Below are 15,691 nucleotides of genomic sequence, written 5' to 3'. Positions count from 1 at the left end.
TCAGAGCACTGTCAAGAAGTCTCATCGTCTCTCTCGTCTCTCGTCGTCTCTGAACTAAACATCGATCATCTCCTCTTGCTTTCATTGCACGCAAAAGGTAAGCTTTCATTTCACTATTTGGTTACTGTTTGCATGCTCATACGTTTTTTGTTTGAAAAATCTTTTACCTTTTTTCTGGCCAAAATCATAGCGTCGTCTGAAAATTGACAAAGTTGTTTTTAAAATAATAGTATTTTTTTATATGCTTGTTTAATTGCAGGTTTGATTTCGCTGAACAATGGTTTTTGTTTTTCCCTTATTTGATAAAATATAAAGAAAAAGAAACTAGGGTTGGTATCTAATATAGACGACAAAATATCTTATTATTTTACGTCGTGTGAATGTTAATACCACGACGGTGTATTACTATTGACGTCGTATGAACATAAATACCACGACGTTATATAAATAATAGTTTACCACGATGGTGTATTACTATTGACGTCGTGTGAACATATATACCACGACGTTATATAAATATTGGTTTTAAACATTTATTACGTCTGAGATTATTTCATTGCGTCGTCTAAAATCATATCATACGTCGTATTTTTTTAATACCGTCGTTTGTGTTCTTAATGTTTTCCTGAAATATTTTCACTTGCAGTTTTGTCTGTTAAAATGGTTTCTCAACAACAAACTAAGGATTCTGGCTCCAAGAAGCTTGGAATGGTAGCTCCTCAAGACAAGTCTTCGAAGGAGATGAAGTCTTCGAAGAAGATGAAGTTTGCTTCATCATCTGCTGAGACAGAACAAACCAGCCAGACAACAATCTCAGATGATTCAAAGACTGGTCGAGGTATGAGCACAATGCCTCGTGTTGTGAAGAGAAAGCTTCAGAAACTGAGGCCAATTGTTGAGTACAATAAAAGGGGGAAAGGTGTTGGCCAAGCACATATTGAGATGCAGTCGTATATTGGTGTCTTGGCACGCTCCAGGATCCCACTTGTGGACAAGAAATGGTCCCAAATCCCCAAGGATATAAAGGAGCAGATTTGGGAAGCAGTTGACATGGCTTTTGTCGTAGGCCAAGGGGGCAAGACCTCTGTTTTAGCTTCTGCTTCCAAGAAATGGAAGGATTTCAAGTCTACACTAACAAGGCATTATATCCTTCCATACACCAATGACAGGGAGAAATTAAGCCAACCCCCTGAAACATATAAATTCATAGAGAAAGCACAATGGGATGCCTTTGTAGCTTCAAGGCTATCCAAAGATTTTGAGTCTGTGCATTCTCAACATGCACAGATTAGGGAGAAACTCGAGTACAATCATCGATTGTCTCGAAAAGGATATGCTGGATTGGAGGATCAATTGGAGGAAACCATGCCTGGGGTAGAAATTGATCGATCTACCTTATGGAAGAGAGCTAGACAGGACAAACATGGTAACATCCCTGATCCAAAGGTGGCAGAGAAAGCAAAATTAATTGTAAGCCTACTATCACTCTGTTTTAAATTTTTATTAAACTGTGAATTATTCTTATTACGTCGTATGTTATATTTTTCGTCGTGTGAATGATATTACCACGTCGAAAAGTTTTTTAAAACGTCGTTAAAGGTCTAAATAGGAATCACTACTATGTTTTCTGTAATTATAGCATAAGACGTCGGTGGTTCATTTTCGCGTCGTGTGAATGATATTACCACGTCGAAACTTTTTTAAAAACGTCGTTAACGGTCTAAATAGGAATCACTACTCTGTTATCTTTAATTATAGCATAAGACGTCGGTTGTTTATTCATTTCGTCGTTTTAAATAAATAACCACGTCGGTATAACTACCGTCGTGATAAGTTATAATAACGTCGGTTTATACGTTATTACGTCGTGTGAAATTATATAATACGTCGTTTGTACATAAATAACCGTCGTGTGTTTTTTTGTTTATCTTTTTTTAGGATGAATTGCAGAAACAAGTCTCGGAAGGCAAAGTCAGAGTAGATGGCAGCAATGATGTGCTGACCATGGCTTTGGGCCCCGAGCATCCAGGCAGACTGAGGGGAGTTGGTGCTGGTGTTTCCCCAAGGCAATATTTCAATTTGCCCAAACCACAGAGGGTGAGCTTTGACGACCGTTTGAAGGACAGTTTAAGAGTTCTCCTTCAAGAAGAGACTAAAAAGATGGAGGCTAAGGCAAGGGAAGAGGCCTTAAGGATGGAGGCTAGGACAAAACAATTGGTAGAGGCTGAGAGGGAGCATTTCCTGAGTCAGCTTTCCCAATTAATTCCCAATTTTGATCCAAGCATGCTTAAACCAAGAATTAGCCAAAGCCCCAAAAATCCAATGTCTGACAAAGCTAGCTGCTCTGGAGGTGATGTGAGATCCCTACATTTGGAGGATGATACTGCCAAAATGGGGAAACATCAGCCAGATGAAGAGAAGGAAGAAGAAAAAAGAGATGAAGAGAAGGAAGAAGAAAAGGAGAAAGAAGATGAAGAAAAGCATGACGACAAGGTATGTTCACATAACTTTGCCTTTTTTATTTGTTTTTCAAAATTTCAGACGTCGATATTTTTATTTAATCCGTCGTTTGTTTAAAACTTAGACGGCGGACTTTTTTTAAGACGTAATAAAATATTTAAACGACGGTTTTTGCACCGTCGTTTAAATGGTTTCAGACGACGCTTTATTCATAAAACCGTCGTCTTTATTGAATTACCACGACAGTTTTTTACCGTCATTTAAATATTTTTAAGACGACGTTTTATTCCTTAAACCGTCGTCTTTATTGAATTACCACGTCATTTTTTTTATTTCTTTAAACAGGTTATTGAAGTTGGTGCTTATTCAAATATGGAGGCGCCATCTTCTTTAAAAACCCTTTGTCGTTTTGTGGAAACGACACTCCTGCCTGAGGATAAGACACTCCAATTTACAATTGATAAGGAGGTGTTTGGTGGTGAGCGCGATACCTTCCTCCTGCCTGAAGATATTACACAATTTGCAGGCATGGAAGAAATTGGAGCTACTGTATTGGCTGTATATATGAGGTTTGTACTTCTAAGATAATAACTCGTTGGTTTAACTAACCACGTCGTCTTAACTAACTACCGTCGTGATAAATATATTATAACGTCCTTATCTATTTCAGTACGTCGTGTGAAATATTATAATACGTCGTTTTTTTATACATAACCGTCGTGTTTGTTTTTGCTGACTTGTTTATATTATTTTATGTATTTAGGTACTTACACGATGTTTTGAAAAAAGCCAATATGTGCAGCATGGTTGGCTTTATTGACCCTGCTACAGTTAGTGCCAACTCTGGCACAATAACTGAAAGATCACGACTGGTAGCAGCTCGACTTCAGAAGACAGACGGTGAACAGCTTTTCATGATGCCTTACAATCCAGGGTTAGTCTCCTTAGGATTTTGTTTTTATGATTTTCAATAAATGACAGCTTATAAACTAACCACGTCGGTGTTTTATTTTATTTAGTCGTTTGAAACTACTAACCACGTCGGTATTTATTTGTCGTCGTGATAAATATATAATGTCGTCGTTATCTACTTTATTTCGTCATGTGAAATACTATAATACGTTGTTTTTGTAAATAACCGTCGTTTTTATATTAATTTTGTGCAGCCGTCATTGGATCTTGCTGATTGTAAGAGCAAAGAGAGAAACCGTCTATTTTCTGGATCCTCTGCCAGGAAATCGTGTGGTCGATGAAGAGGCCAAAAACATCGTGAACAGTGCTATAAAAATATATAATACCCACATAGGCCGAGCAGGACGTAAAAATGTAATTTGAAAAACTCTCTCAGGCACACCAAAGCAACCCAGCAATGTCGAATGCGGGTATTATGTGATGCGCTTCATGAGGGACATCATCATGGATCCTTCCTTGGGGTTTGAGAATAAGGTAAGAAGAAATTACCTTCATACATTTCACGTCGTTTTTTGTATTATCAACGACGGTCATGTAAAATTAACGTCGTTGAATGGATATACTACGTCGGTTATGAAAAATATCGTCGTCTGTGATTGAATTTCTTTTTATTTATAAACCCTAATAGTCATTGTTTATGCAGTATGCCAAGGGAAACCAGGAAGCTTCATACCCCCAAGAAGCCATTGATGAAGTCCGGAATGAATGGGCAGAGTTTGTTTTCCAAATTATTAAACAGGGCAATTATTGAACACTTGATATTTATGTATAATGTACAAATTTTCTCTATAATATGTAATGTAAAAATTTGTTGAGGTTTTCTTAAATTAAAAAAAAAACAAACATACAAATTGCTTAACCGACGTGTAATACTTTTCCAACGACCTAATAAAGTCACAAACCGTCGTATTTTGTTGTTTCGTGTTTTAAACAAATACGACGTAAAAATATAGTTAGAAGACGTTCTTTGAACAATTGAGTCGTTTATGGTTTACAACATCTTCAATTTCTTAAGGGTTCAGGGTATCATCGACGACGTTTATGTAACGACAGCGGTTAAGTCGTTGATATATATATTTTACGTCGTATAGTTAAATAGCCGCCATGGTTTCTCATTTTAACGACGTCATTTTAACGACTTAGTAGTCTATTACAATTTACAACGTCTACAATTTATTAACACCGACGTGGTTTGTTGTTGTGGTAAGAATATTTTATTATTTTTATATCAAAATATTCAAAATAAATTTAAAATAAATCAGAAAATTGAAAAGTCAACTCCTATGAAGTCATTGATATATTTTCTTCCACATAAACCTTGAAAAAATTCATTTTGAATAACAAAAATTTAAAATGACCATCCAAAACAAAATTGTTTTGATGAGTCATAAAATCACTTCTAGTTTTATGGTTTAGGGTTTAGAGTCTAGGGTTTAGAGATTAGGGTTGTTATTTATTGGGGTTTATTTTTAAAGTATAATTTTTGGGTAGTCTAGGGTATATGTTAGGCTTTAAAACCATAAAACCTTTTATAAACTTAATTTTTTAAATTGTATAATTTAGTTTTATGGGTTTAGGGTATTAATTTTTAACGACGGTGGTTGCGTCGTGGAATACATATTTTACGTCGTACAGAAAAACATACGACATGGTTTACGCTTTAAACGACGTCATTTTAATATGTAAGTCGGTTTATATAATTTACAACGTCTTTAATTTCTTAACACCGACGTGGTTTTTCAGTCGTCGTTATATAAAAAATTCAAAATAAATTTAAAATTAATCCGAAAAATGAAGCTTCAAAATGAACGGCCTTACGTTCTTAATCCGAAAAATGAACTTTCCGTCGTGGAATATTAAATTTACGTCGGTACGTGTAGAACTTTCGCCTTGGTTTTTCTTTCGACGTTTTAAAACGCGCGAACTCTAAAAATTTTCGCGCGACCTAAATTTTTTTAGATTTGGCTCTTATTCTTATACTTCGAACCCTGAAACCTAAAATTTTCAGATTTCGCGCGACATAACATTTCACTCTCTCACTTCTGCTCTAATTAAAAGTTGCACTCTCCAGGCTCCGTCGAATCTGTGAGCTCGTCCAACCTGTAAGTACAAACCCTATCTTCCCCTTGTAAATTCATTGAATGATATTAGGTTGTTTTGTTAAAGGGTTTTATGTGTATGCTTTGCGATCTGTTAATAATGTGCTTATAGGTATGGGTTCATGGATTTTCTGTTTAATGGGTTCATGGATTACATTATAATGGGTTCATGGATTACATTATCTGTTATGTTGAATTGGGAATGGATTTAATTTTGTCGTATCTTTTAATCACCCTATGTTTTCATGCTTGGTTTCATGTATATGTTGGTTTCTTGCTTGGTTTCATATATATGTTGTGTTCTTAATGGGTTTTGTGTTCTTGAAAATAAACTGAGACACGACGAATTTCAAGGCATACGACGACGATTACACGACGGTTTTTTTAAACTACCGTCGTTGTATTACTTATACACGACGGTTTTTTCATAAACCGTCGTTTGTATTACTTATAATAGACGACGTCTGTTGAAAATCCGTCGTCTATATATGCCAAATATGTCTGTTTTTGTTTAAAACCCGTCGTCTCTGTTGTGTATTACTTGCGATTAGATCATTGTATAATCTGCTATAGTGATGGTCATTGCCTGTATTTTCACTTTATTATAGATAATAGGTTATAGTGTCGGAGATGGATAAGTCATGGATGCACTCGGATAGAAGATCGAAGGCATATGAATTTGGGGTGGAAGCATTTTTGAACTTTGCTGTAGAAAATCTTCTAACTACAACACATATCCGTTGTCCATGTGTTAAATGTGTTAATTTGAAGTTGTTTGGGGTTGGAATTATAAGGGATCACTTATACTTTAATGGAATTGACCAAAGCTATAAGAATTGGACATTTCACGGAGAACCTTGGGAAGCAACTACTAATGCTAGTAGAAATGTTGAAGAAGATGATGGCCATAGTAGGTACAGTTTTGTGTCTGAAGAAATTGATATGGATGATAATGATTTTGGTGATTTTGGTTCGGATCCGTATGAGTTTGCCAATGTGATTGGGGATGGAGATCAACCAGTGTACCCTGGTTGTAGAAAGTACACGAAGTTATCGGCATTAGTGAAGTTGTATAATTTGAAGGCAAAACATGGGATGAGTGATGTCTGTTTTACAGAATTATTGATACTTCAAGGCGATTTGCTTCCAGAAGGAAATACAATACCAACCTCCATGTATGAGGCTAAAAAGACTTTGTGTGCATTGGGGCTGAGTTATGAGAAAATGCACGCATGCCCCAATGATTGCATCTTGTATAGGAAGGAGTATGAGGATTCAACTAATTGTCCTACTTGTGGTATCTCAAGGTGGAAGGAAGGCAAAGATTCAATCTTGAAAGAGGGTGTGCCAGCGAAGGTGGTGTGGTATTTTCCCCCAATTCCAAGGTTTAAAAGGATGTTTCAATCACATGAGACAGCTAAGAGTTTGACTTGGTGGCATGCTGCTAGAAAATCAATTGACGGTCAGATGTCTCATCCGGCGGATTCCCCGTCTTGGAAACTTCTTGATGATAAATGGCCTGAGTTTGGTAATGAGCCGAGAAACTTGAGATTGGCTCTTTCATCTGATGGATTCAATCCCCACAGTTCTCTAAGTAGCAGATATAGTTGTTGGCCGGTTATCTTAGTTACATATAATCTCCCTCCATGGCTGTGCATGAAACGAAAGTTCATGATGTTAACCTTATTGATTTCCGGTCCTAAACAACCCGGAAATGATATAGACGTCTACTTGGAGCCTTTGATTGATGATTTAAAATCCTTGTGGGTTGGGATTAGAGGAGTGTATGATGCACATAATGGAGAATACTTTACACTCAGAGCTGCATTAATGTGGACAATTAATGATTTCCCCGCCTATGGAAACTTATCTGGTTGTGTTGTTAAAGGATATAAAGCTTGTCCAATATGCGGCGATGATACACCTAGTCACAGGTTGAAAAATGGCCACAAAATTTGTTACATTGGGCATAGAAAATGGTTACCAATCAATCATCCATATAGGAGGCAACGTGCAGCTTTTAATGGGAAACCTGAATATGGCATACCTCCCGAGCCATTAACCGGAGAAGAAGTGCTGCATATGGTTGAAAATGGTGACAGAGTTTGTTGGAAGAAGAAATCAATATTCTTTGATCTCGAGTATTGGAAATACCTTCCTGTGAGGCATGCCCTAGATGTTATGCACATTGAGAAGAATGTTTGCGATAGTATCATTGGTACATTGCTGGAGATCCCTGGAAAAAATAAAGATGGGATTGCTGCTCGATTAGATTTATTGAACATGGGGGTCAAAACTGATTTGCAACCCGAGTATGGAGAAAGACGTACTCGTTTGTCTCCTGGGCCTTGGAATTTGTCAAGAGCAGAGAAGAGAGAGGTTTGCAATTCTTTCTATGGTATGAAGGTCCCTGAAGGTTATTCTTCAAATATTAAAAATCTTGTATCTTTACAAGATTCAAGACTTCTTGGCCTTAAATCACATGATTGTCATACCTTAATGCAACAATTGCTCCCTGTGGCAATTCGTTCTGTTTTGGAGAAGCCTGCAAGGTATGCAATAACTCGTTTGTGCTTCTTCTTCAATGCTATATGTGCAAAGACTGTTGATGTTTCCAAGCTAGATAAGTTGGAAGAAGATGTAGTAGTTACTCTGTGTTTGCTTGAGAAGTACTTTCCCCCTTCATTCTTTGATATCATGGTTCATCTAGTAGTACATCTTGTCAGAGAAGTTCGCCTATGTGGGCCAGTATATTTTAGGTGGATGTATCCGTTTGAAAGATATATGAAAGTGCTGAAGGGGTATGTTCAGAATCGTACTCGTCCCGAAGATTGCATTGCTGAGCGGTTTATAGCTGAAGAAGCGGTAGAGTGTTGTACTCAGCATTTATCTGATGTTAGTACAGTTGGAGTGCCTTCAAGCCAAAAGATGGGACTTTCAAAGCCATTATCAGGTTGCACAGTGAGCGTAGTTGATCAGGACCTGTTGAATCAAGCACATCTATATGTCTTGGAGAATACGGAGGAAGTCCTACCTTATATCGAGTACGTATGAGCTTTATTCTTTAAGTTTCCATTTTAAATTATTTCTTATGTTTATCTTCTATATTTAGGACCGTAATGCTTGAATTTTTCGTGTCATGTAGGCAACATATGATTCACATCAAGACTGCTTATCCAAAATTTAGAAAGAGAACAAAGTGGCTGCAGGATAAGCACAATAGCACTTTCATTCAATGGCTACGCTTCAAGGTATATATTGTTGAATAACATATTTCTCTTTTAATTTTCTTCTTATTTATATGTTAGATTGAATTAAGATATGATTAATTTGCAGGTTCAAAGTGAACTTGAGGAAGACAATCATGGCGTATCAGAAAATTTAAGGTGGCTAGCAGCTGGTCCAAACATGTCAGTGCCATTATATAGGAGCTATCTTATTAAAGGTATTAAATTCAATATCAAGGCACAAGATGATGTGCGGACAACTCAAAATAGTGGAGTTTATTTACTTGCACATACCATGCAAGTTGCTAGTGCCAAGGATAAAAACTCAATTCTCTCAAATATGGGTTTCTATGGTGTCATTCAAGAAATTTGGGACCTTGACTACCAAAAGTTTACAATCCCAGTCTTTAGGTGTGATTGGATAGATAGTTCTGGTCTTGTAGTCGACGAACTTGGATTTACCCTTGTAGATTTGAGTAAAATTGGACATAGGAATGACCAATTTATTTTGGCTTCTCAAGTCAAACAAATATTTTTTGTTGACGACCCGATGCATCGTGGTTGGTCGGTAGTGTTATCAATGCCTAATAGAGAATATAATGATGTTATTGGTGATGAAGTCTTAGGTGATGTGATAATTGAGTGTGAGCCATTTACTAGAGGGATGCCAAATGTTGACACATTTGATGAACTGGTGGGTGAGTTAGGCGGTCAAAATATTCGAGATGGGTGTGAAGATATATGGATTGAATGATGCTTATGTAATTGGCAGTGTATGACATTAATTTTGTGATATATTGTAATGTGATTTCTTCACTTTCTACGTTCAAATAAAACACGACGTTATTGTGAACCAGTTATTCAGCATATTTACCGACGTCTTAAAGCAACGTAACAATGAAGAACCACGACGCAATTGTGAAGCAATTATTCAGGATATCACGTCGAGGAAGGATTAAGAACCGCCATGTAATTCAAAATAACACGACTTCAATCCCATAATACCGACGTCTAAAAAACGAGATATATAATCTGAACGTTAAAAAATACGACGTCATCATATATTTTCCACGTCGCAAGTTCTTTTATAAACGAAGAGGAACGAAATGAATTCCGACGGAAATTCATTATAACCGCCGTCTAATAACAATTAAACGACGTTATTTGTAATACGGCTCTCATCATAATCAACGCCGTCTATATGTTCTGTAATACGGCTCTCATTTATTTGGACCCGACGTTGTTTAGAAGTTCAACGTCGTCTATATTATTAAGTGCGTCGTGAGTAATGATGATAGATATAAATACAACGTCGACTATATAAATGCCACCGATGTTGTTTCGCATTTCAACGTCAACTGTATAAATACATACGTCGTAAATAATGACACTGACAACTATTTCCACGTCATCTTTTTTAGAAAAATCGAAGTGGAAAATTTATTTCACGACGGTTGTTTGTAAATAAGAGACGTAGTATATTTCAATAACGTCGTCTTCTCATGTATTTAAAGACGTCATATTTTTTCTTGTCGTGTAAATTATATTTAACGGCGTAAAATTTTAGTTGTCGTCGTTGTATGTATATCTTGCGGCCTTTTTCTTTTAACACGTGTCATATTTTTCCTTTTTAACGACGGTGATTTGTTTGAGTTGGTCGTCTATTCTCATCCTCGACTATTTTCTAGAACTTTAGCAGACTAAACACGTCTGTTTTTATTGTTTTCCGACGTCGTTTTATTTAACAACGTCTAATATTTATCGTCGTTGTTTGTTTCTGAAAATATGACGTATAAATTTTGTAATACGATTCTCATATATTTGTAACCGACGTTGTTTCATTTTTCAACGTCTACTCAATAAATACATACGTCGTAAATAATGACACTGACAACTATTTCCACGTCATCTTTTATCAAAAAATCGAAGTGGAAAATTAATTTTACGACGGCTGTTTTTATATATGCGACGTAGTAGGTATCAATAACGTCGTCTTCTAATGTATTTAAAGACGTCAAATTTTTTATTGTCGTGAAAATGATATTTAACGGCGTCGTTTTTTTATTTCCGTCGTTGTATGTCTATCTTGCGGCCTTGTTCTCTTAATATGTGTCATATTTTTCCTTTTTAACGACGGTTTTGTTAGAGAGTTGGTCATCTATTCTCATCCTCGACTGCTTTTTTAGATCTTTTTGCAGTACAAAGACGTCGTTTTGTATTTGTTGATGACGGTGTATATTTTAACAACGACGGTTATTTAGCGTTGTGGTATATGAGGGAAAAGATGACGGTGGATTCCACGACCATTGAAAAATCGAATACACGACGGTGATTTACCGTCGTCTTTTTGCTTTTTTGTAGCAGTGTTAACTTGTCATACAACTTGTTCCTATTGTAGGTCCACCCATGGGCATTAACTTGTCATACAAAATCCTGTTTAAGATAAATTCCTTGGTTCAGCATGGATGTGTTCCTGGGAAAGCACTTGATGTCAATTTTTATGAGCTAGTTTGTTGATGCGAAAAAGTGGTTTCGTACGTATTTCGTCAACTTAGTTAAATTATCCCTTCGGCAGGTCACTGTCCTCGGTAAGTGGTCCACTCTGGAGGGTAAGTACCTGCAAAAGGATAAGTTCGGTAAATCCTTGGGGTACCGGTGTGGTACCGGCCGAAGGCTCTCCGATGCTTAAGTAAGTACGGATTTAGTAAAGTTAACTGACAGATCACACGATTGCGTACCGTTAGTTCTGATCCCCCTCTTTTGGGGATATGGGTCTCCTTATATAGACCTTGGGAGGTGTGCATTGTGCTCATATTTCCGATGTGGGACTCCGGGCATGGGTTGTGAGCATGACACGTGTCTGATGGTAAAAGGGCCAAGATAGATGGCTTCTGTAGGGAGCATGCCGAAGGGGCTCCATGATCAGGATAGATCCTGTCCACGTGTTCGGTGGTAATAGGCCGTTTACTTCGGTATAAACATAGTTGATCCTAGTAGAATAAGAATTGAATACATAGAATGTGCCCTGGACAAGCTGTTTCGGTTAAAAGGGTGCTGCTATGAGCCTGTGAGTTGGCTTACTGAGCAGTACAGAGAGTACATGGCATGCAAGCGAATTCCTCAGTCGCCTGCTATTTCTTTAGATGATGGGATGGTGTATGTGCACAGGGTTCAAGTAACACCGACTAAAGTTTATTTCTGTGGTCCAGAGGCCAATCTATCCAACCGTGTTTTACGAAATTATTCTGAACATGTTGATAATTTTCTTCGTGTTTCTTTCGTCGACGAGGACATGGGTGTGATACATTCAGGAGATTTATGCCCGCTTACGAATTGTACAACTTCTACAGAAGAGGAAAGGAGAACTGGAGTTTATGACAGGATACTTTCTACTCTAAGAAATGGCATGGTCATTGGTCAAAAAAGAAGTTTGAGTTTCTTGCCCATACGGCGAGTCAACTGCGAGAGCATTCTGTGTGGATGTTTGCATCAACAAGTGAGGTGACTGCACAAGACATCAGAAACTGGATGGGTGATTTTAGTGACATCAGAAATGCGTCAAAATATGCTGCCAGGTTAGGTCAGGCTTTCAGCTCTTCCTGGAAGACTTTTGATGTTGATAGGGATGAAATCGAACTCATTCCCGATGTCGAAATTGAAAGAGGTGGAGTCAAATATTGTTTCTCTGATGGAATTGGGAAGATATCTGCTGAGTTTGCTGGAAGAGTGGCAATCAAGTGCGGCAAAATTACTACTCCGTCTGCCTTTCAAATTCGATACGGCGGCTATAAAGGTGTTGTGGCAGTTGATCCTACATTGTCAAAGAAGTTGGCGCTGCGAGATAGCATGTGCAAGTACCAATCCAACAACGCAACACTCGATGTTCTGGCATGGAGCAGGTACCAAGCTTGTTTCCTTAACCGTCAAGTGATCACCCTTCTGTCCACCCTCGGAGTCTCCGATCATGTTATTGTGAAAAAGCAAAAACAGGCTTTGAAACAGCTGGAAGGTGTTTTGTCTGACCCGTTAAGAGCGCAGGAAGCACTTGAAATCATATTCCAGGGAGTCTTCACCAACGTTTTGAAGGAAATGCTTGTGTGTGGTTATAAGCCAGATGCAGAACCATTTCTGTCATTGATGCTACAAGCATTCTGTGCGTCCAAGCTTGTAGAACTGCGGACCAAGACACGGATATTTGTTCCAGATGGAAGATCCTTGATGGGATGTCTAGATGAAACCCGGACATTGGAATACGGTCAAGTATATGTGCAATGTTCCCGCCGGAAGATCTTTGGTTGCAATAGGAGCGATACTTCAAGTGATGACAATTTTATTGTCAGGGGAAAAGTAGTGGTTGCCAAAAACCCCTGTTTACACCCAGGGGATGTTCGCGTTCTTGAGGCTGTGAACGTGCCGGCATTGCACCACATGATGGATTGTGTAGTTTTCCCGCAGAAAGGAAAGAGGCAAGTAACTTTGTCGAATCTTTTAGTTGATTAAGATCTGTTTGACAATAATTTGCTGCCTTCAAACTATTTACGTACTGACTATATTTCTTTCATTGTAATGTATCAGACCTCATCCCAATGAATGCTCGGGAAGTGATTTAGATGGAGATTTTTACTTTGTCAGTTGGGACCCTGATCTAATTCCTCCTCTGCAAGTTCGACCCATGAATTATACCCCAGCACAGACTATTAAATTGGATCATGATGACAATGGAGGTATTTCTCAAATTCATCAACTAAAATGTAGTCAATAATATTAGAAACATATATACTTCTTTGCTTGTCGAATCTTGTCTCTGCCTCATTCATGGTGTTCTCTTGTGTTTGTTACAGGAGGTTGAGGAATCCTTTACCAACTTCATAGTGAACGACAACTTGGGGATAATTTGTAATGCACATATTGTCCTTGCAGACAGAGAGCACTGGAAGGCTAACAGTGCTTCATGCATCGAGCTCGCCCATCTCAACTCGCATGCTGTCGACTCTACGAAAACTGGTGTGGTAGTGAAAGTGCCAAGCCACCTTCGTGTCCATGAATACCCTGATTTTATGGAAAAGGTTGATAAACCCACCTACGAGTCAAAGCGTGTGATTGGGCAGCTTTTCCGACAGGTGAAAGATCTTGAGCTTGCATCAGATTCACCTTCAAACTCGGCCACGATTAAAGCCTTCACTATGGAAGTGGCTTTGAAGTTCTCAGGGTAGATGGATTTGAAAACTACGTCAAAGATGCCATCAATTACAAAAGGGAATATGACTACAAGCTTGGAAACCTGATAGATGACTATGGTTTCAAAACTGAAGCAGAAATACTAACTGGGAGCATCACTGCAGTATCAAAAAGATTCAATGGGGAAAACGACTTGGAGTCAATTCATTACGCTCTAAAGGCATTGAAAAAGGAAGCTAGGAACTGGTTTGATGAGAAGCTGGGAAGTGATATGCAGTCCGATACGAACCCTGATATCAATGATGAACATGCAGCGAAAGCATCGGCTTGGTATAATGTTACATATCATCCTCGTTACTGGGGTTGCGGCAACAAGGGAATGGAAAGAGATCATTTCCTAAGCTTTCCATGGTGTGTGTTTGACAAGCTCGTACAGATCAAGAGGAGCAAACACTTATGAGAAATTCTCTACTTAATCATGTCATTGTAAGTTCTTTCAAGTCTTCGAATCTCAAATACTGACCTTGATCAGACATTGTGAATAAGGATCTTCTTCTCCTACTCCTACTCGGCTCTTTATCTCTATCTCTGGATGGGGTGAGTTTTCTGTTATGAGTGTATTTTAGCCGATAGGAAGGGACCTTATTTATAAGCATCTGTTCCAGTACCTTACCTATCAAGGAGTACTCGAATAGATTCTGTTTGCTTAGGAATAGGATGTTTTTAATCCATACAGAATTAACTCAATGTAAACGCACTGTTTGATTGAGTATCCTGCTGGTATTAGGATTAAAGCTTCCTGATCAATTAGAGCTCCTCCAAACCAGATGTGATTAGAAGACCACAACTCAGATAAAGACACGGATTTGTCTTACAGTCATAACAGGAGCTGACAAAGTCAGCATCGGGAGTTAGTAGCTAGCTGTTGTGTCTTCCCTTAGAACTAAGTATATGAATGTGATTTGTAATGTTTATCCATTCTCCAATAGTGATCCTCCAGATTTAAGCTGCAAAACATTCATGATATTTTCGACCGAATTGGTAGGGTAGGGGAGAATGGAGTGAGATTTGTTTGGGAATAAAAAGGCTAGAACTTGGGAAAGGAAGCGTATGTGTGTGTGTATACACTGTAGAGAGAGAAACATAGATTTATTGATTCCAGTTTAGATACCAACAGAGCACACCTCTGGTTCTCATTTGCCCATCATGATATTATCTCATTTACATCAAATTGTCAAGGAAGAAAAATACCTGCTAATGGTGAAATCCCCTTCTCTTTGCGTCCTCTTTGCTGTGCCACAACACAAGCTGCAAAATTCAAAACACATTTCTAATTTAAGTACCTAAAATTATTTTTTTATTATTATTTTAATTATTTTAATTATTTATTGATAAGAAGCCATTTGTGAGTTGCCACCTAGAGAAGTTCATAGAGCGATTGGGAGAATTTGCTTGTCAGACAGAAATAGGTGGGGATATCGCCAAGCAAAGAATTTAGGTGTGTGATATAAGTGCATGCCACTTATTTTATCATCTGAATTGGCCCAAATTATAAAGTCCAAACCATGTATTGGCCCAATTGGCTAATTTGTTAGGTTCGGTAAAAATAGACCCAAACAAAACCTTTATAACTTCATGGGCTACTACTATTTGTTTTTGAAACATGGACTTCTATTTGTCCTATAATGTTAAGCGGCCCCACCAAAGATTATTGTTAAAAAAACGAATTTTGTGTGTTGATAAACGAACCCCAAA

General features: G+C 37.9%; 1 pseudogene; it reads left to right on the top strand.

The window, feature by feature from the left end:
- Positions 1-14,470, top strand: part of LOC18792087 — an 18,539-nt pseudogene extending 4,069 nt beyond the window's left edge.

The sequence above is a fragment of the Prunus persica genome, chromosome G1 (assembly GCF_000346465.2).
Source record: "Prunus persica cultivar Lovell chromosome G1, Prunus_persica_NCBIv2, whole genome shotgun sequence".
Taxonomy (NCBI): Eukaryota; Viridiplantae; Streptophyta; class Magnoliopsida; order Rosales; family Rosaceae; genus Prunus; species Prunus persica.
Note: the sequence above shows the minus strand (reverse complement) of the source record. Positions and strands in the feature narration are given on the sequence as shown.